This window comes from Talpa occidentalis, unplaced genomic scaffold, assembly GCF_014898055.3.
Source record: "Talpa occidentalis isolate TD23 unplaced genomic scaffold, MPIMG_talOcc4v2.1, whole genome shotgun sequence".
Classification (NCBI taxonomy): domain Eukaryota; kingdom Metazoa; phylum Chordata; class Mammalia; order Eulipotyphla; family Talpidae; genus Talpa; species Talpa occidentalis.
In genome coordinates, this window is record NW_026555331.1 from 140,317,667 (window position 1) to 140,337,802 (window position 20,136).

The window sequence follows — 20,136 nt, forward strand, 5'->3', positions numbered from 1 at the left end:
TCTCACCTTCCTGCACCTCTGGCCTGCACCCCAGATCTTATATGCATAAGTAAATAAATCTTAAAAAAAATGCAGATGGAATGGGGGTGGGGCTATTAAATAGATGATGCAGATTATGTTCTTACCTTGATGAGGCCCAGGTGCCGAGGGGCCACGGCGTTCCTTAACTTCAGTGCAGGAAAAAATTTTTGTGGGAGTCAGAGGAGGTGAGATAGGAGTGAGGTTTTTATTGCAAGCTATGGCATACACCCAAGAGAGTGTGGACAGGTCAAGGGAGAATTGTGCCCTGGGTCTTGAGGCTGCTGACACATGCACGTTTAGTAGGGACTCAGAGATGGGATTTTAACAAGTTTTTGTTTAGCAAGACAGTTGTGTCATAGCAGCACCCCGGAGGCTAAACCAAGATAGAGGGAGTATAAACAAGCAGGATTTGGGTCACCTCATCTGGGAATGTGCACGGACATTTTTCAGAGTTACTGGAATAAGGGGTGTGGTGGGGGTTGCTGTAGTTCACTTCAGTCCTCAGAGATTCTGATCCCATCCCTAGTAATTCAACCTGTCATTTACCACGAGAATGGCAAAGTTCTGTCCTTAGTCTAGTTGCCCTGTCTTTGTCCCAGGACCCCTCCTGTATCATTCTTGAGATCTTTCAGCCTCTTTATTTATTTATTTATTTTTTTGGTGGGACCCTTGCCGGTGGCTGGGATAGAACTGGCGCTGCAGAGGCTGCGGGCACCGCTGCGCCACCAGGGGAGGCCCTGCCTCTATATTTCTTAAAGGGGTAAAGGGACCACGTCTCAATTTTCTATAGCAACTTCTTGCTGAAGTGGGTCGTTCTCACCTATAGATGTGAGGAGTGAAATTGCGTGTCAGCCTGAGAGAGACAACAGGACTCCAGGTTTGGAGCAGGCTGTTATGAGCAGAAACAGGCCGATGCGTGTGATGATCAGTAGCCCTGTCAGTGAGGAGACAGACAGAGATCACCATCCTGTAAGCCAGTCCTATGGGTGTGCCATCCCTGGAATCTACAGGTAAAAAGCTTCATTTCAGAAAAAGAGACGGGGGGACTAAGAAATTTATGAAGCAAGGGCCAAAGATAAAAGTAAGCATATTCTACTCACAGCGGTGTTAGTAGAATGAGTCCATGAATCTAGCCAGGCCAATTAGAAAAGGCTTCGTTTATAAGAAGAGTCCAGAGCCAGGATGCCATTCTTTAAGGTGCTCCAAATCTGCTTTCTGTTTTTAGTTTCCAACTGGCCCTGGAGCTCAGCTCAAGGTTGTTGCTTTTACTCATCTGTAAGTACCGGCCTCAGAGAGAAAAAGGTTAGGTAAGTTTGTGTTTTCTTTTTGTTCTCTTTAAGGTCTGAGAGCAGTTTAACCATTCAGCCCCCATTATACACTGATCATACCTGCGGGACGCGGGCGCTCTGCTCCTCAGCTGGCATTGCTGGGGTGACAGCAGACATGCAGGCCCCTAGGGTGCTGCTCCTGTGCACCCAGTTCTAATCTCTGAGGTATGTTTCAACAAACACCAAGCATAATTTTTTTTTAAAAGATTTTATTTATTCATTTATACAAGCACTGGGTACAGTCAAAAGTGCAGGAGGGTGAGAGAATTCACCGGAGACAGAGCGGGGAGCAGAACAGGCAGACTGACGAAATACACTGCTGAGGGGAGCAGCAGGTGGCAGGAGAGGTCTGCGCGCCATGTGGGACCCTTGCCAGCGGCCAGGGATCGAACCGGTGCTGCAAAGACTGCGGGCAGCTTCACAACCCAGTGCTCAACCGCTGCGCTATCAGGGGAGGCCCACCAAGCATAATTTTTAAGAAGGGGCCTGATCAAGATGTCTGGGGCTTCTCCCAGCAAGTTCCTTTCAATCCATAGGATTGGCCGGTCAGCTAGGCAGAGTCCGGACAACAGACCTTTGGGGTGTAGCCACTGTCAGCCAGCTTCCAGCTATGAACCACATTTTGCTGTGTCCACAGTCTGCAGAGCACTGGGCTGAATTAATCTCCTGGTCCTGACACTGTCCTGCCCACACCCCTAAAACCCTAGAAATAGACTCTCCTAGAGTCCTGGGGGCTGCCTGACATGCCCACCACTGCACACACCCAGTGACCTTGGGCCAGCCCGCAGGCCAATAGATTGGGAGCAGGCCTGACCCTCCTTGGCTGCGGGCTACAGGGCTGTGCCACTGGTGTAGCCTGCTGTTTCAGCTTTCAGCCACCCAGAATAAGGGAGAAACCCGAAAAGCTGATTCTGCCCACGTCAATTAGAGAAAATGTTATGTTCACATGGGTAGTGTGCAGACCTAGAAGCAGGCTCTACGTAGTCAGCGCCAAGCTTGGGGCGATTTAGGCTGCATCCACCTCAGAACACTGAGTGTTGCAGACTCCATGCTACTGTAAGCTCTGCAGTCCTATTCCCTGGGGCAGGCGGGGCTGGCTTTGGCCACACAGCATGCTGGAGGGGCTCAGGAAGAACCCTGTGCCCAGCAGCCTCCTTAGCTCCCTTCTGATATATCAGCCTTACCATCTAGCAAGAAGCTTGGCGCTCTGTCCTTGGCTACTTACTCATCTAGCTCTCACTTCTTGATCGTAGCATCCAGAACATCTGCAATGTAAACATGCCCGAGTTGTTTCCGCACCTCTGAAATGGGCAACCCTCATTAAGACAGGGTGAGGATTAAGTAGTTAACACATGACAAGAAGAGCTGTTGGAAGAAATTCTGGTACAGAATAAAGGGTGTGAGCTGCTATTACTGTTATGACTAGTGGGCAAGGTAAAAACATGGATGTCTTTTTTGGAGGAAGGAGAACTACTTTTTTTCTAGTTCATTCATTACTAAACATGCCACCATGTAGCTAATCTGAGATCCATGATTCCCAAGACATTGTGATCACAAAGAAACTAGGTGCAGGGAGATGGGACGATTTAGTAACATGGGAACATTCCTCCAGCGGAGGGATGATGGACTCGGAGCGAGAGCCTAACAGGGCAACACAGGCTTGTCTAGAAATCTTGTTTGACAGATGATCAGAAACAGCCAACTGGTTGACCTGAATTACAATGACCCCCCTGTAGACCAGACATCTCTTCAGGGTTGCTGCAGCTCAGTATTGCTTAGGGTGCCCCTTTATGATGTATGCAAAGCTGCCGCCTCCTCGTTCTGCTCTGAAGCCTCTGGATGGAGCAATAAACATTAAAAAAAGCCATTTTTGAGGGTTCAATTGAGGTTCCTTAATAAAGTGCAATGAAACAGCAGTGACATATGACAGCCCCCAGATATGTCTGCAATGAGGCAGAGCTTTCTACCCTGCCCCTACCTGGAGTACAAAAGATCACAGATCTCTGCAGCCACTGCTGTCCTTTTCAGAGCCAACCTGGCTTCAAAACTGCCCTCAGGGGTCTATTCCCATTGGCTTCAAGACTTCAAAAGTGGCGTCCTATTGTTTGCTGAACACCTGGCACTTGTGCAGGACAGAAAGGCGAGAGGGACGGGCTTGCAGGCAGCAGGAGGCAGGTGGTGGGAGCTGGGATTGGAAAGTGGCGGGTGTGCTCACACACAGCAGCTCCCACGTATGCCTTTAGGCAATTCATTTGTGTTTGCTTTCAGGTTGTGGTCATCACTTAGCAGGATCCTTCTACTTCTTCCTTTCCCTCTGCATGTCACCTGACACTAACCCCGTGGCCACTGCCCTGCGATTTTCCTTGGCATTTCCCATCAAAGGCAGGATCTGGAGAGGGCCCAGAAAAATTCAGGACAGTTTGAACCCTGTTTCAGTTTCAAGGAACTGACCTCCTTGCTGTCTCCAATTCACCCCCATGGTTTCCTCTTAGGGTATAGGAGGTCAGGGGACCAGATGAAAGAGTTGGAGCAGGTGGGAAGGAAAGAACCCAGGAGAAACGTGGAGGACAGTGAGTCATGTTGTTTGTTTATGTAACTGGTGGCTGAAGCCAAAAGACTATTACAGGTGGCGCCTCCTGAAGGGGGTTGCTGGTGAGGAGAGACAGCCCCAGGGAAAATGCTAAAAAGTATCACATTTTTGGGTGGGAGGACTGATCTGTAAGGTACTGCAGAAGAAGGTGTGGTTTCATTCAGTCTTCAGAATTCGGCATTTTTTTGAGCTTCAGCATTTGGGGTCCTCGAATTTTGGCCCCCACCTTGGCTCTGGCAGCCAACCGCAGCGAGGAAAAGTTTGGAGGCTTTGCAAGTAGCAAGCTAGTGAAACTGTTCCAGTTTTGCTGCTGTTACAGCCTGGCAGAGAAGACCGAGGCCTGGGGCTGGAGCTGGGCGCCTCCTTGAGCTGCGTGAGTGTGGCCCTTCCTTGGGTTCAGCCACTGCAGCTGCTGTCTTGAGTGACACTTGTCTGGTGTTGCACTGGGTGTCCCCAGCAGCTCCAGGAGTGTCTCCTGCTGCGTCTTCTGTTGTCTTTGTGAGTTGGAATGTGGCCTAGAGTCTGGCTGCTGAGTGCTCCAGGTCGGCAGAGGCATTTTCATCTTGGTTATAGTCCCTGTGAAATTCCCACCCCCCATTCACCCATGAACAATCACCATGGTCCCTTATGTTCTTCCCTCCCTGGTTTTTATCCTACTCCCTTCTCCCCCCCTGCAAAATGTCTCTGATTTAGAGTTGTCCATTAATTTTGATTTTTACTTTATTATAGTTACTTTTTTTTTCCAATCCCTAATTTGGATCCTCTACATTCCTCTATAAGTGAGACCATTGATATTTTTCTTTTTCTTTCTGGCTTATTTCACTGAGCATGATTCCTTCCAGCTCCATCTCCCTATTGCTGCAAATGGCATGAGTTTATTTGTTTATTGCTATATAATAGTCCATGGTGTATATGTACCACATCTTCTTGATCCGGTCATCTATTTTGGGGCATTTGGGTTGTTTCCATAGCTTACCTATTGTAAAGAGTGCTGTAATAAACACAGGGGTGCAGGTGTCCTTTTGAATCAATGTTTTTGTGTCCTTGTGCCTGTGTTCTTGCTCATTTCTTTTTTTTCAATGTTTAAGGAAATTTTATAAGGGAGAATTTTATAATCCAAACTACATTTCCTTCCTCAGTTATCAATTCTGTTATTTAAAACCTAAGTGACATTCTAAACGCTCCCACAGGAAAGAATTCCAAAATAAAAGAAAGGAGCCCTTTAAATTTATGTCCTTTGGATAAAATCCTTTATCCCATAGTCTATAAAACATTAATTTGTTTTTATATTTTATTATTTTTTAGAAATCAATAAGTAATCTAGGGCTAGCATTATGTTTGCTAGATCTGACATTTGCTTGGCACATAAAGTTCAAAGTTTCCCTTTCTTTATTTTAAATTTGGAATGTTTTTTTGAGACTGCCATTCAGAATCCAGCCATGGCTGGTGGGTGCATGTAAAGAATTTGATTTGTTTTAGTTGCAGTCAGGCGAGACATTGCAAGGTCCTGTTAATCACATCTGTTGGGTATTATGCTATATCTTTAACACATTGTTATTCATTGGTAGATATAAAAGAAGTATTGCTTGACTTCTCTGCTCTGTGAGCAGGAACAGTGACGTCATACAATACAGCAAGTCTACTACTTAGCTTCCTATATGGTGGGGGGTAGGTAGGAGGAGGGATGAGAAGTTTATTGTGGGAGCTGAGCTCTGATTGTTTTGCAGGAAGTTGGTTCTTCAGTGGCTCTCTCTGGTCAATGAGCAGGGACAGCTTGCAGAAGGGATATCATACTTCTTAGACTTTAGCATAATATTTTATTTTGTTCAAATTTAAGTGTAAATGTTAGGGGGAAAAGGATGTCCCAAAGCAAATTCCATATAGGCTTTGTGGACTCCACCCCCACCCCAGGTCAAAGCCAAAGACACTGGGAACTCCAAATCCCATCACCACCAAAGGGAAGGTGGCTGGGACCTGAGGGTGGGGTTAAGCAGCCAGGTGGATACAAAAGGCAGACACGTGGGCTTTGGGGATCCCCCATTTTGGCTCTCCGCCAGCTCGCAGCATCCGGCCAGCTCTGAGAGTGACTTTGGGTTTCCAGGTCGTCGGATCGGGTAGGACGCATTAAAGACTTTATTTCCCTATTTTCTCCCTGAGTTGTACATTTTCCTTATTTCCTTTCCTCTTGTAAATAAACCTTTTATTAACCTTTTTGTGTGTGCCTGTAGTGGAGTATTCATAAGTCCCTTTAAAGCGCGGGTGAGGACCCACAGCCAGGAACCCGTTTAATATCGGGGTTGCTCTATAACATAAAGAGAAAGTGAATGCACAAGAAACATTCAATTTTAGAAAAATGTGTGACAAAAGTCATGTCTGGAAAATCTGAACCAAGTTGTTAAAATTAGAAAGCAAACCCCTGGAATGAAATGAACCTCACTGGGGCCTCCCCGGAGGCACAGGCAGATGAGTGCAGTGCTATGAAGCTGTCCGCGGCCTCTACAGCATGGGTTCAATCCCAGCCTGCCGGCGAGATACCCACATAGTGTAATAGACCTCTCCTGTCTTGCCTGCTGCTCCCCTCAGCAGTATATTTCAGTCAGTCTGCCTGTTCTGTTCCCCACTCTGTCTCTGGTGAGTCCTCTCACCCTCCCACATATCTGACCTGTACCCCAGTTCTTGTATGCATGAAAAAATAAATCTTAAAAAAAAACCCAAAAACCTCACTGATAGACTAGGAAGGAAACCCAGGAAAGCCTACAAGCCAGCACACTCTAGCCCAGCCTCCTTTGACTTTTGGCACAGGTACTTTTCTATCCAGGTGATAAAGATTAGCGCCAACCAGGAATGGGGAGAAAAGTTCTAAGACAATTGAAGCGAGCTAATAATTCTCTGCTTTGACCTCTTTCCTCCCACCCTCCCCTAAACTGTAGTGATTTGAAGTCTCAATTTAGCTAGTGCTGACAATAGCCTCAGGTAGATGCTCAGGTCATGAAGCTGAAAACTGGGAAATCAAGGTTAATTCACACAAAAAATAAAACTAAAGATGCTGAATGAACGATTCTTTTTCTTAAGCCTGAAGGTATATCTATGACTTGGAATCGTATTTCTTTAAACTTTGTTCTTAATTTATTAGGTAATGCCATATTAATTTTGAAACAAGGAATATAGTATATTAATAAAAAATAGGTGACAATTGATCTGATTATAAGTCTAACTCATCTTTCTCATTAGGCTGTGGTATAATAAATGTGCATTTGCAGTTTGCCCTCTGGGTTCCAATGGGCCTGGGGTTTCCTGAGTGATTGAGTCATCTTTTATTATTCATAATGAGCCCCTTTCAACTTCACCAGACTTCATGTTAATGAAGTAACTGTGGGTGGGGCTGGGTTGGGTTGGGACTTTCAACTTCTCTCCCCAATCTCCCAGGAGGTGCCCAAGGCTGGAGATTTTCAATCACCAATTGCCAAAGAGTCAGTCGACATGTCTATATATAGGGTGAGTCAGGAGAGGTCTGCTGCACCATGTGGGTTACTCCCTGGCTGGCCGGGGATCAAACTTGTGCTGCAGTGGCTGCAGATTGCTTAATAGCTTGCGTCTTAACCCTTGTGCCACCAGGGAGGCCCCACAAATGCATTCTTTTAAATAAAACATAGAATCCATCCTAATCTGGGCAAAGCAGGACTACATCATCACCCATTGTTCCTGTGTCTGTCTACATGTATATTGTTTCTTCCCCAAATCTGTGATCAAAAAGGTCTGTTGGATTAGGCAGAAAAGAGAGATGTTATGGCTATAAAGCCATGGGCATTGACCATGACAGGAAAGTGAAAAGTCACCTCATGCAGGCGTCCTTTCTACCTCATGCCTGAGAGAGGGCATCTGCTAGTGTGATTCCAGGAGCAGAAAATCCCTGTCTCCTGAACACCTGGCCATTCTATTGTTGGGGACATCTTCACTTTAAGTTAGAGGCTGTATGACTGTGACTTTTCACTTTGTCACTTTACCAGAAGCACGAAATGCCTCTTTGTCCAGATCTTGGATGGGAAGCTGTCCATATTTATCACCATTTTATCTTTCTCTCGATGCTCCTCCATGTAACTGTATGACACCCAAAGATGAAGCAAGTGCCCTGGATATGATCAGATTATATCAGAGCACAGTGAGCCTGTTATTTGTATGGACTGGATATTGTACCTTAATAAATTTGCATTAGCTCTTTAAATGGTCACATCACATTATAGCCTCATATGAGGTTTGTGATCAATGGTTACCTAATTGCCTCTCTTATGCCACAAAATCCTTTCCTCATAAATTGTGGCCAAATCACTACTGTCTCTGCAACTATTTTGCATTTGTGCAAGTGAATTTCAGAGATTGCTGCTGGGCAATGTATTTATACTTGTTAAATTTTATCTTCTTGGCTTCAGTCAGGCCATCTAGACTTGAGATTATTCTGAATTTTGATTATGTCATCTATGCCATGTGCTCTCCACACCAAGTTGGTGTCATCTGAATAATTGATTGACAGGTTTTCAAAAGGACAGAATCAAGGACAGAATCTTGTAGCAGCAGCACAGCAAAAACTTTTCTGTGGATTGACACAGAACCATCAATCAGCAATCTTTGGTTACAGCCATTCAATTGGCCATAAATCTGCCTCAAATTATTATCATCTGATGCTGCAGATGTGCAAGAGAGTGGTTAGGAGGACTCAGTATTGTAAAGATGTCAGTTATCTCCAGACGAATCCAAAATTGGATGCAAGAAAAAATCTCCAAAACTTTTTGTAGAACATAGTAAACTGATTCTAAAAATTTTTAGAAGAGCAAATGCAGGGCCAGGAAGATCCAAGATAATTCTGAGGAAAAGGCACAGGATTTGGGGGAACGTGTCAGAATTCAAGGCTTATTATAAAGCTATAATTATCAGGACAGTTAGGTGTTAGCACAGAAGAAGAAAAAGAAAGAACAGATAAGAGGTCCTGGAAGTGAAATCTAATAAAGGGGAATTTGATATGTAACAAGGCATCTTGTAACTCTTCTTGGAACGCATAGGCTGTTTTAAAAATGGCACCAAGATACCTGGTAATCCATAATGGGAAAAAATCCTATCTCTATTTCAAACGTATACTAAAATAGATTCTAGGATATTTAAAGATCTAGCTGTGAAGAGGAACCTTCAAAATATTGGGGAAAAATGTAAGGAAATATCTTCATGATCTTGGCAGTGGGAAGGATTTCTTGAATAAGATGCCAAAGAACAACCCAAATGAATATTTGTTAGATTTGATGACTTTAAAATAAAAAAATATTCATGTATCAAACTGCAGGCTAAAAGTCAAATTGCAAACTTGGAAAAGATGCTTATAAGGCTGTAAAAGATAAATAGTAACTGTTTATGAGAAAAACTATTACAAATCAATGTGAAATTACAGATAATGTAATAGGGAACGGGACAAGAGTTTACTGGTAGTTTTATAGAAAGGAAGTCTAAGTGGCAATGAATACATAGGAAATGCTTACTCTCAATATCAAACAAACAGATGCAAGTTAAAATCACAGTCAGATACATCTCTGAGCTGTCAGATAGATAATGTTTTGGAAGTCTGATAATAACAAGGAAAAACATGAAACATGGGGAGCTTGGTGCACTGATGGGGGACTTCACTGGTCCGGCATGGAGAGGAAGTTTGAAAGCAGCTGGTAAAGCTGAGACTGCACATGCTTTTTGAAGACAGTGATCTCATTACCAGGTGTAAATTCTAGATACACTCATTTATACATTGGGGAGGAATTGACATGTGTGTGAGAATGATGTACTTAGAAACAACCCAAGTGATTATTCACAGAAGAATGAATGAATAAACTGTGAAAAACTCATTCAACACTATAGTCTGGTGATGAAAATAAGTAAAATAAGTAAACTACATCTACATGTAATATTGAGTGGGAAAAAAACAAATAGGAAAAGGATGCATGTAGTTTGATGCTATGTATGTGAAGTCTGAAAACATGTAAATGATACTCTATATCAGGCATGGAAAACTCTAGCTTGTGGGCCAAATATGAAGTAAAAAACCCCTGTTTTTGTACATAAAATTTTATTGGAACACAGCCATATCCATTTGTTATCTCTGGTTGCTCTTATATTACAATGACAGAAGCAGAAGCAAATAGTTGCAATGGAGATTGTATGGCCTGCAAAGTCTAAAATATTTACTCTCTGGCCCTCTACAGAAAAAGTTTGTTGACCTTTCATGTATAGGTTAGGCGAATACATAGTATTTGTTGATTCCATGAAAGAAAAGATTCTTTTTCCCCAACGGAAAAGCTCAACAAACACTTTCCTGTGTTCTCTGTCATCCTCAGACGTCATGTCCAAATCCTGATCCAGGATGGTGCCCAACTCTTATCATCACATCCCTCTTCCAGTTACTGTGAGTAGAGGAAGGAAAAGAGTAGAGGAAGGAAAACATAGGCACCTTCATTTTAAGCATATGACATAAAAGTTGTACACATCACATTAATAACATTTCCCCCCCCACAGGGTCACTCTGCTTATAAGAAAGTTAAGAAGTAGAGACTTCACCTGGCTTTCACATGCTAGACTAAAATCCCCATTACGATCAAAGTAGGAAGAATGACTCTTAGCTGGAAGCTTCTAGAACAAGCCCCTTTGCAATAAAGACATAAAAGACCTGAAGAACATTGACTTTCTCTCCAACTTTAGGCAGGATGGAGGTTACTTTTAGGTAGAGGAGAATGCAATTAGAGAGAGGTGCCCTAAAAAGAGATAAGGAATGGAGATGTGAGCCCTTGTACTACAGATTTGAGACATAGTATTTGGCCTTAAGGGCTTGGTTGCAGAAGCTGAGTCAAATCCATAGTATATGCATTGCAACTAGTCATATTCACATGCACATATCTTTAATTAGGAGATAGTAGAATAATAGAAGTATAAAAGTTGGAATTGGAGGGACATGAGGCATATTGACATGAAACTGTAAGAAAGACAACAAAATATGCTAAGTGAAATGTCAATCATAAGCACAGTGTGTTGGTACAGGGTCTTATTGGACTAGCAAAATATCATTTATGCAATATAGATTTTTCAACAGTTTCTTTATTACAGGTGTCTATGTTGGCAATTGGACTCAGCTTTTCCCATACCCCAGGACCTCCATAGCCTCCAGGCTGAGGTGGTCTCATCCTGCTGATGGACCTCACAGTTTCTATGCTGAGCAGGCTCAGGCTGGCTGGTCGACCTCAGTAACCTCCAGGCTGGGGTGGGCTTGGCCTCCTGGTCGACCTCCCCATCCTCTAGGCTGAGCAGGCTCAGTCCTGCTGGTGGACCTCCATAGCCTCCAGGCTGAGGTGGTCTCATCCTGCTGGTGGACCTCGCCATCCTTGAGGCTGAGAAGGCTTAGCTCTGCTAGTTGACCTCAGAGCATCCAGGCAGAGGCGGGCTCAGCCTCCTGGTAGACCTCGTCATTCTGTGCTGAGCAGGCTGGGGCTTCTAGTTGACCTCAGTAGACTCCAGGCTGGGTGTGCTAGGCCTCCTGGTCAACCTCTCTGTCATCCGGGCTGAGCAGGCTCTGGCCTCCTGGCAGACCTCAGTAGTCTCCAGGCTGAGGCAGGCTTGGCCTCCTGGTCGACCTCGCCATCCTCCGTGCTGAGCAAGCTCAGGCCAGCTTGTCAACCTCAGTATCTTCCAGTCTGTGGTCGGCTGGGCCTCCTGATCAACCTCGCCATCCTCCATGCTGAGTAGGCTCAGTCCTGCTGGTAGACCTCAGTAGCTTCCAGGCTGTAGTGGGCTGGGCCACCTGGTCGACCTCGCTGTCCTTGGCTGAGAATGCTTACCACTGCCTGTTCACTTCAGAGTGTCCAGGCTGAGGCAGCTTGGCCTCCTGGTAGACCTTGTCATTTCTGTGCTGAGCAGGTGCTGGCCTCCTGGTCGACCTCAGTAGCCTCCAGTTTGGGGTTTGTGGGCCTCCTGGTCAACCTCTCCATTGTCTGGGATGAGTTAGCTCTGGCCTCCTAGCCAGTTTCAGCGTGAGGCCGAGGCAGTCTCAGCCGCCTGGTCAACCTCACTGGTCAGTGCTGAGCAGGCTTAGGCCAGCTGGCCAACCTCAGCATCCTCCAGTCTGTGGTGGGCTGGCCTTCTGGTCAACCTCGCTGTCCTCTGTTCTGAGTAGGCTCAGTCCTGCTGGTGGACCTCCGTAGCCTCCAGGCTGAGGCAAGCTCATCCTGCTGGTCTATGCTGTCCTCGGGGCTGAGAAGGCTTAGCTCTGCTGGTCCACCTCAGAGCGTCCCGGCCAAGGCGGGCTTGGCCTCTTGGCCGACTTCCCAGCCTCCATGTGTGTTGGGGACCTACCTGCTTTGGCTTGGCCAGTGTGTGGGCTGAGTCCTAAACTGGCCTGATCTGAATATCGGGGTCCCCACCCTGCCCCAGGGATATCGACCTTATTTTTGCTCGGGTACTGTCCACTAGTAGCCAGGGCAGTCTTTCTCTTTCACTCGTTTTGTTCCAACTGAGTTGCTGTTTAGTTCCTGCTGTCTTTGTCTTTGTCCAATCTAGACTGAAATTAGGTTTGTGAGCTTGTGAGAGTTGGGTTGGACGGGATTATCGTTGTCAGTGCCTGAGCCCCAGCTCAGGTTTGGCATACTGTTGTTCTTAGGAGCATGCATGCTAGGTCAGGGCTGTGTGATCTTTCTTGGGAGTGACTGCCTGCTGAGCTCTGGATAGGCAGTATGTGGTCCTAGCAGACTCCAGGCCAAATCCAGGTGCAGGACTTTATCAGGCTGGTAGTTACTTCGGGCAGACCTCAGGTAGAGTTCGGTAACAAAGGCTGGTCAAACTAGGGATTGTGCAGGCTTAACTTGGGCCCACCTCCTGGTAGACCTATCCAGCCTCCAGATTTTGCCAAGGCAGGCCTCCTGGTACACCACTTAGAGCCTCCAGGCTGAGCCTAGGGCCGGCCTGATTGTAACCTGGGCATTCTGTAGGCTGAGCCCAGCAGGGCCCACTTGTGAAAGCGGCAGCCTCAAGGCTATGGAAGGGCACACCTCCTGGTTGATGTCAGCGACCTATGTGCTGAGTGGGCGCTGGCCTCCTGGTGGACCTCACTGTCCTCCAGGCTGAGCAGGCTCAGTCCTGCTGCTAGACTTCTGTAGCCTCCAGGTTGAGGCGGGCTCATCCTGCTGGTCAACCTCACCGTCCTAGGGGCTTTGAAGGCTTAGCTCTGCTGGTCGAACTCAGAGCATCCTGGCTGAGACGGGCTCGGCCTCTTGGTAGACCTCCCCGTTTCCATGTTGAGCAGGCTAGTTGACCTCAGTAGCTTCGAGACTAGGTGGGCCTCCGTGGGACCTTTCCGTTCGCTGTGTTGAGCAGTCTCAGGTCTGCTGGTGGACCTCATTAGCCTCCAGGCTGCAGCTGCCTGCCCTCCTGTTGGACCTCCCAGCCTCCAGGTTGATTAGTGGAGCTGCCAGCTATTAGGCCTCACCAGTGTGGTCTGTGTCCTAAACTGGCTTGCTGGGAGTATTTGTAACCCCACTCTTCCCGGGGAGGGCATCCAACTTCTCTTTGCCCATGTGCCCTCCAAAAGTAGCCAGGGCATTCTTATTCTTTTTTTTTTTTTTTTTGAAAGTGTTATTTTTTTCCTTTAAAGATTTATTTATTTATATAAGCACTGGGTACAGTCAGAAGTGCGGGAGGGTGAGAGAATTCACCAGAGCCAGAGGGGAGAGCAGAGCAGGCAAACTGACGAAGTACACTGCTGAGGGGAGGCAGCGGGTGGCAGGAGAGGTCTGCGCGCCATGTGGGACCCTCACCCGGCGGCAGGGGATCGAACCGGCGCTGCAGAGGCTGTGGGCAGCTTCGCAACCCAGTGCTCAACCGCTGCGCCACTGGGGAGGCCTGACATTCTTCTTTCACTGGTTTTCTTCCAACTTAGTTGAGGTCTAGTTCCTGCTGGCTTTGTGACGTTGTTCCCATCCTGGCTCTGACTCGGCCCCAAGGTGGGAAACTCGGGGTTTGGTGGGGCTTTTTGCCGAAGACCAGCCTCGGCAATCTGGGTGTCAGGGGTTTCTGAAGGATGAGACGGCCTTTAGGCGAAACTTTAAGGGATGAAGGGAGGGGATCAGGTAGTGAGGAGACACTGACACTGGATGAGGTGCAAGTATCTTCCACTGAGGGACTCAGCAGGTCTTTATTCATTTTTGGCAAGCAGTGAGATGACATCATCATATGCATAGAAGCAAAGCAGAAACAATCAGTGCATTCTTTTCCCATAGACTTTTGGCTATTATGTGCTCTCAGCAAGAAGGCAACCTTCAAGGTTAATAGATAAAAAACTAAGCCTTACACTAAAACTCATTATTTCAGCTAGACAATTACCTAAGACAGTTGATAGCCGCCAGTACACCCCTATCAGCTAAAGCCTAAGCATCCGAAGACTCTTCTATTCATATGGCCTTCAGCCGGAGACCAGTTGCTTCTCAGCTATCAGAACTTTTTCTACCTAGGAACTCCTTAACACAATTAACTTCATTTAAAAACTTTCCTAAGAAACTTCTAAAAGGGCCTCCCCGGTGGTGCAGCGGTTGAGCACTGGGTTGCGAAACTGCCCGCAGCCTCTGCAGTGCTGGTTCGATCCCCGGCTGCTCCCCGGCCACCGGAGGAGGGTCCCGCATGGCACACAGACCTCTCCTGCCGCCTGCTGCTCCCCTCAGCAGTGTACTTCGGTTCCTCTGCCTGCTCTGCTCCCTGCTCTGGCTCTGGTGAATTCTCTCACCCTTCCGCGCTTCTGACTGTACCCAGTGCTTGTGTAAATAAATAAATTAAAAAAAAAAAATCTAAAAAAAAAAAACTTCTAAAAAAGCAAAGGAAGGGCTTACTATAATCGTTGTCCTGCATTGCTTGTCAGGCATGTTCATGTATAACAAACTCTTTCCCATTGTCAGGCAGGCCAAATTTACAGTGTTTAATTTTTAAGCAGGTATTTCTCCATGCCTTGTGCTTATAATATTCTTATACATATACTTTATTGCCCAATGTATTTTCTGAGAGGTTTTTCTCTTTTTATGACCAAGAACAAAAAACAAAGGGATGCTTATAGGTTATAGATTAATCTTCAGCCCCACGGTGTGAGGCACAAGGAATCTTCAGCCCCACGGTGTGAGGCTCTTTGAACTTCGGCCCCACGGTGTAAGGCCCTTTTTCTTAGCTGTTTGCCAGTGTCTTACCTGGCTGGGGCAGCAAGGCCCCCTGCAGCAGCTTTGTCACCAGTGCATCTGGCTTCAGGTCAGGTTTGGGAAGCTGTTTTTGGGAGCATGCAGGGTATGTCGGGGATGAGGAATCATTCTTGTTACTGACTGACATCTGAAATCAGAATCCTCTAGGCTGAGCTTTGTATTGGCATCCCGTCATCCTTGGAGCCTCCAGGCTAAATCCAGGTGCAGGACTTTATCATGCTGGTTGTTAATTTTGGCTAACCTCAGGCAGAGCTGCGTATCAGACTATTTGTTGACTTAGGGATTTTGCAGTCTAAGCTTGGGCTGGACTTCTAGTTGACCTATCCAGCCTCCATATTTCACCAGGGCTGGTCTCCTGGTGCACTGCTTGGAACCTCCGGGCTGAGCCTGGACCTATCCTGCTGGTTGACCTGGGCATCTGCAGGCTGATCCCAGGCAGGGCCCGCCTGTGAAAAGCAGCAGTCTCCAGGCTGTTTGGGGGCAGAACTATTGGTGACTTCGGCCGGCTCCAGGCTGAACCAGGCCTGCCTGCTGATTGAGCGTGGCAGCCTCAGCCTTTGGCAGAGTCCGTGTGGCATGCACTTGACCTCAGCAACCTTTGGGGTGTAGCCTGAACCACTCTGCCTGTGGACCTCCCCGTCCTCCAGGCTGAGCATGTGCTGGCCTCCTGGTTGACCTCACTAGGCTCCAGGCTGGGGCGCTCTTGGCCTCCTCGTTGATTTTACCATCCTCCTGCTGAGCAGGCGTTGGCCTCCTGGTTGAACTCAGTAGTCTCCAGTGTGATGCGGGCTCGGCCTCCTGGTTGACCTCACCATTCTCTGGGCTTAAGAGGGGCTGGACTTCTTGTTGCCTGAGAGTACCTCCATGGTCATTGGGGGCCAGCTTACTGGTCATCCTCAGTAGCCTCCAGGCTGAAGCGGGCTTGGCCTCCTGGTTGACCTCACCATTCTCTGGGCTTAAGAGGGGCTGGACTTCTTGTTGCCTGAGAGTACCTCCATGGTCATTGGGGGCCAGCTTACTGGTCATCCTCAGTAGCCTCCAGGCTGAAGCGGGCTTGGCCTCCTGGTTGACCTCACCATTCTCTGGGCTTAAGAGGGGCTGGACTTCTTGTTGCCTGAGAGTACCTCCATGGTCATTGGGGGCCAGCTTACTGGTCATACTCAGTAGCCTCCAGGCTGAAGCGGGCTTGGCCTCCTGGTTGACCTAGGTGTCTATGTGCCGAACAGTTGTTCCTAACTTGTTGACCTCAGTAGTCTCCGGCCTGAGGTGGTCTTGCATCCTTTTCCACATGGCCATCCTTGGGGCTAAGCATGGTGTATGTCTTTGGGTTGACATTGGCATGTTCCTCGCTGAGCACAGGCAGGGCCCACCTGTGAAATGCAGCAGCCTCCAGCTCTGCCAGGGCAGATCTTGTTGCACATGTTGGCAGGCTCATGCTGTCCCTTTGTGGCTTCCATTCGACCTCCGTAGCCTTGGGGCTGTAGCCTGGACCACTCTGCCAGTGGATCTACCAGTCCTCTGGACTGAGTAGGTGCTGACCTATTCATTGACCTCAATAGCCTCCAGGCTGCAGGGTCTCGGTCTCCTGGTTGACTTAGTCATCCTCTGGACTGAGCAGTCTATGGCCTCCCGGTCGACTGACAGTTCCTCCCCATTGAGGCGGGGCTGCCTGCTGGTCTGCCTTCACAGTCTCAGTGCTGTGTGCATGATGCCTCCTGGTCAACTATATCTACCTGTAGCCTGAGCCCAGGCCTGCCTCCTCTTCCATCTAACCATCCTTTGTACAGAGCAAGTGCTTGCCTCCTCTTCGTCCTCAGTGGCCTCCAGGCTGAGGCGGGGTTGGCCTCCTGATTGACCTAGGCATTCTTTGGGCTGAGAATGGTGCTGGTCTTATGGTTGTTATCATCATTCTCCATGCTGAGCCCAGGCCAGATCCACCTGTGAAAAATTGCACCTGTGAAAAATTTAGCCTGTCTGCTCTCTGTGTTTGAGGGATCTCTTGTTTGTTCAGCCTTGCCAGCCTCCAGGCTGAGCTTCTGTGGTCTCCTGTTGACCTTGGCAGCCTTCAGTCTGTTTCTTGGGCTGACCTGCTGATAGACACTGGCAGCCTCAGCTTCAGACTGACCTGTATGTCTTCCTACTCAACCTCAGTAGCCTTGTGTGTGTCCTGTGGCCATCCTGCTTATTGATTTAGGCAATGTTCAGCCTGAGTATGTGTTGACATGTAGGTTGACATAGGAAGCCTTCTGTATAGCCGGGTCACTTTTTGGTCAATGTCAGCATCCTCCACGCTAGCTGCTACTGGCCTCCTCATCTACCTAGAATCCTTGTAAGCTGAGCTGTGGTCGTCTTTCTGGTTCCTAGCCAGCCTATTGGTCGAGCAAGTACTGGCCTCCTGGTCGACTTTAAAGCTCTCATGCTGACCTGTGGTTGGCCTCCTGGTTAACTTTGCCGGCCTTTTGGGTGAGCATCATCTGGCATCTGTTCGACCTCCCTTGCCTCCAGGCTAGGCTCGTTAGCCTTCTGGTTGATCTAGGTAACTCTCAGGGTGAGTATTCGCTGGCTTCCTTGTCTTCCTAAAAATCCTTCAGTCTGAGCCTGTAGCTGGCCTCATGCTGTGAAACAAGAAAATTTTGTCTTTATGACTGGTCTCCCAGATATGCATTAACAAACTTGTCTTCTAATGTCTTGCAATTTCCTCCCTTGTTTAATAGGTTTGTCTTCTTAAATTCCGAGGAAATGGGAGTTAAATAGCAGTTGTTGACAAAGCATGCTGGCTCACACCTGAAAACTCAGAAATCTTAGGAATCTCTGCACTGACCCTTTACCCTTCCCCTTGGCATACCCTTGCCCAGCTCCCCTTTTATTCTTTGTATAAATAACCCTGCACTCTGCCAAAGCACAGGCCGGTGGTCTTTTAGACTCGAGTCTGCTTCCCTCCTTATTTTGTCGACAGATTAAACTACTTTCCTTCTCCTGAAACTCTGTTTCCTTTTATTGGCTGAGGGAACCTGAGGCCGGTGTTTGGTATCAGTGTCATGTTGGAGGATGCTCACAGACCATGGTGGGGAGGTGAGTGGAAAGTGATCTGGGTTCCCCTCACTGGGGGGGGGTGCATAGCCCCACGTGGAGGCTGCTCCCGATGGACATGGCAGGAGTTAGGAGCAGAGGACTAAATATGCACACAGGAAAGTGAGGATCTTCAAAACAGAGTCCCTGCTGAGTTAAGAAAAGGGACGGAGATCTGTTGTGTATACAGTAACATTTATATAAATGAAAGCACATGCACCCAAAACCACATAAGCATTTTCCAGTAAAATACACAATTTCAAGGAGGCTTGTCAACACATCCAAATGGTTGCTTAAGAGCGGGACGAAAGACTCTTCCCCAAGTAGTGACTCCATGGATGTTTATCTCGACTTCCTTTCCATTTGAGCTCAGTCTGGTTTCCTCCTGGCTCCTGCTGTCCATCTGATCTTAGGTGTGGCAGCCTTGACTCAGATCCTTACTGGACTTGGCACCTCTTGTTTTATTCTTGTCTATCCGTGGTCACGCCTTGAACTGCACTCTGCCACATAGACTTGGCTTTGACATCTTGCTCTTTTTCTCTGATTTCCTGACCACATTGCTCACCTTCTGGCCTTGCCTTCATTACCTCCAGCTCACCGCTGACAGCTTGTCCTGGTCTCGCTCCACTGCATGGCCATACAGGGCAAATGGTGTGTAGAAGATGGACCTGCTGGAAATCGTGTGATGGATCAGTGGTGGCCAAATGAAGTCATGCCTGCTTCAATCTGCGATCTCCCAGATCCTTTGTCTGCTCCACCCTTTCTTCCCAGGCTTCAAGCTCTCACAGGGGTCAGGAATCCTGTCTGTCTTTCCCTCTAACTGTAACTTAGAAGATTTTGAGTTTTATTTAACACCTTGACATGTGCTAATATATTTTAATATAAACTTTCAAAAGCAAAAAAGCTAAGTAATTTCATATATATATCAACATACATATGAGTTATTGGGGAGATTGAGAGGGCCTGGTCCTCCAGGCCACATACCCCAAGATCCTAGTGTCACGAACACCTGCTCCATCCCACAGGGTGACATGGCATTCAGGAAGCTGGTGACATTGTTATAGGACAGGGAGAGGGCAGTACAACATCAATTAAAGGCTCATTGGCCAAGAGGTCACCTCTAGGGCAGACATTGATAGAAGATAATGCACATCTCTGCCGTCCACCTGCCTTCAGTTGAGAATCAATCGTTTGGAACCGCTGGTCGCTTTGACTCCTGGGAAAGGGTATGTCTGGGTTTCTTGGAAATGACCCAGGGGAGGGTTGTGTAAACACATGTCTAAGGGATGGATGCTTGGGTGAGGGTGTGTGCAGTCTGTCAACTCTGGGACCAGCAGTCCCAGCCAGCCAGTTCCTGGCACCAGCTAGACCCTCAGTCTCTGTGGCCTGGCCAGGTTTCTACAGGGTTGGCACCATGGCATAGCAGCACGGCATGAGGAGGGGCTAGGCCTTGCTTCAGTGCTTTATGACAATCTGCTGTCTGTTCTCTAGGGGAGAAAATCAGGCTGCTGGAAAATAGTTGCACTATCACCAGAAGTCCATATGAATAAGAATTGGTTTTGGGGTGATGGTGGCAATCATAGGTATGGGGGGCTAATTAAACATCAGAGTTTGTGACTGGCAGCTGCTTGGACTCAACTGAGTGATTATACCACGTGGCCCAATGGTTTTGCTAAAGTATAAACGTCTTACTCAGCCATGAGTAAAAAGTGAGCTACACCTACTTCAATACCATAGGACCATGATATATTTTCACATTCCAAGGAATTGGGACAAAGGAATTTGCAACCCTTTTGGATGGAAGACATGGAAGGGGGTTTATTTTGGATGTAAATGTTATCACTTTTCTAGCATTTTGTGACTCATAAAAAAAATA

The 20,136-nt window shown here is 47.4% G+C and overlaps 1 long non-coding RNA gene across 1 annotated transcript in view; it reads left to right on the plus strand.

Annotated features, from left to right (window-relative positions):
- The first annotated feature begins 1,263 nt into the window (after window positions 1-1,263).
- LOC129145354 (uncharacterized) overlaps window positions 1,264-20,136 on the plus strand; it is a 113,854-nt gene continuing 94,981 nt past the window's right edge. The window contains exon 1 of the long non-coding RNA XR_008550863.1: window positions 1,264-1,328. This is a non-coding gene — a long non-coding RNA (uncharacterized LOC129145354). The remainder of the gene's footprint in view (window positions 1,329-20,136) is intronic.